The 2190-nt window shown below is 17.6% G+C and overlaps 1 protein-coding gene across 4 annotated transcripts in view; it reads right to left on the minus strand.

Moving 5' to 3' along the window:
- LOC102676431 (adenylate kinase isoenzyme 1) overlaps positions 1-2190 on the minus strand; it is a 6635-nt gene that overhangs the window by 3498 nt on the left and 947 nt on the right. The window contains exon 1 of one of the 4 annotated variants that reach the window (XM_006618606.2): positions 1462-1647. The exons of 1 other annotated variant lie outside the window; for it this stretch is intronic. The gene's annotated coding sequence lies outside the window, so the exon portion shown is untranslated. Of the gene's footprint in view, positions 1-985; positions 1159-1461; positions 1648-2190 lie in introns of those variants that run through there. 2 more of the 4 variants (XM_006618605.2, XM_006618604.2) reach the window with 2 other exon arrangements.

The raw sequence follows: 2190 nt of genomic DNA on the forward strand, positions 1-2190 counted from the left end.
TCATTTATATGTATTATAAATATTTGCTAACAACTTATTTTCAACTTCAAGTACATATAAAAATATTTCTTTGAAATTTACAAACATTACAAATTTGAATTTTTATTTCGATTATATTTTTTTTTAAATTAATAATTAATTATATATTNTTTTATAATTTGTGCAAAATTTGTTATGGAATTTGTAATTATTTTTTTTTTGATTGATATCACTGGAATGATAAACGCGATAACTATTTCATGCTTGTTTATAATGAAAAAGTAAAAATTTTATGCTCTCTACAAAAATAAATTAAAAAAATATTATTAAAATTTTATAATTTTTATCATTAAGAAATAGATAAAATTTCAATATTAATTTTTATATCATATAACAGATTTTTATATATTACATAACCTGTTAATGTTTTCATCGTAAAAAAACGTTTAAAGCATCCAAAATTTGTTTTTTGTTACATAACAATTTAATACCAAACAATGTTATATATTTTATTACTATTCTTATACAATTTTATTGCTATCTTATAAATATTCTTATATATATAGAAATATTATAGAAATATTATAAAAATAAAATATAGAATTTATTTAACTTGCAGTAACTATTATGTATTGCAATTATACTATTACATATAGCATTAAAAATATAAATATAATGGAAAAAAATATATATAGAAGATTTTTAATAATATTGATTTTTAATAAAAAAAATATTCATAAAAGAATATATATAAAATTTATAATAATATAGTTTAAGATTTTTAATTGAAAATTATATAAATTGTATGAATATAGATAATCTTCAAAATTTGATAATCACAATAACTAATTGTTGGAATTTTGTTTAACGTATATTAAGTAATAATAACAATAAACAATAAAAATGGCGCGATTATAAATGTATAAAAATCAAACAATGTTTTGTGAAATTGAATTGGAAATCATCAAAAGAAATATACTGACGATATATATGATCGTTTACTTACTATTCAAGATCCATCAGATTCAAGATTTTACTATTAACTACTGACAGAATAGTCAAAGTTTTCGCGTTAAAATTTCGAACATATCGATTTTTCATTGGCATCAGGTGGATGTCATTTTACACATGTGCAACGATATAAAATCAGCATGTAAGATAATACAATATATATATTATATATATTTGGATATATACATATTTCATGTAACTCACGCTAACTTCATATCTTTAACAACTTGAATTTTTTATCATCTTAAATTTTTTCCAAATTAACATTTGTAGATAAATAAAAAAAATTATAATTAATAACGATGATTATAAATGCAAATATTAAAAGAAAAAAAAAAATACTGAACAATCATATGAAAATGAACCAAATAATTTTAGAAAGATAATATGTGAAATTATACTAAAGAATGTAATGCAAGATTAAAATATATACATAGGTATGTATATATATGTGTATGTATATTCTTTTACCTCGACAATAAAATTATCTTGATCTAAAACATATAAAACTCTATATTCTTATTAAAATATATTAAAAATTAAAAATATTATAGAAAACAAGATATACACTTTTTAGAATTACTAATTACTGAGAGAAATTTTAGAAACTTGAACACCCCCCCGTTTGAAAGCTAACTCTAGTACTACTAGAATAATTTAGCTATTCACCAGAATAGATAATTGTGTAGTATTATCTATATGTATATATAAATAAGCGTATACAATCGAAAAATAAACAGGCAATTTCAATGTTTAAAAATAAATGTATAGTAAATGATAAATTCTGATTTTATTATAATAAATATAGAAAAGTCACAAATTATATTACTCTCTAACGATATTAATTAACACTTATCTCTTTTTTGACAGATAAATAGAATCTTTTTATTTAATCTATACTATTCAAGCTATATTACAAAAATTTTATATTAATAGCTGATATTAGATAGACACTATATATTAAACAATTGTTAAATTTTAAAATATGTGAAATACAAACATGAAATATTATACAAATATTTATTAAACATTTATTGTAAAAAAAATTTATATCTAAAAAAATATTTTCAAATTTTAAAAGAAATTCTATAGAAATTAAAAAAAAATAATCTAATAGAAAATTCAAAATTAATAAAAGTTAAATATTAAATGATTATTTAATTTCTTTATATTATTATTTTATTATTATTATTATTATTT

This window comes from Apis dorsata, unplaced genomic scaffold, assembly GCF_000469605.1.
Source record: "Apis dorsata unplaced genomic scaffold, Apis dorsata 1.3 scaffold_365, whole genome shotgun sequence".
Classification (NCBI taxonomy): domain Eukaryota; kingdom Metazoa; phylum Arthropoda; class Insecta; order Hymenoptera; family Apidae; genus Apis; species Apis dorsata.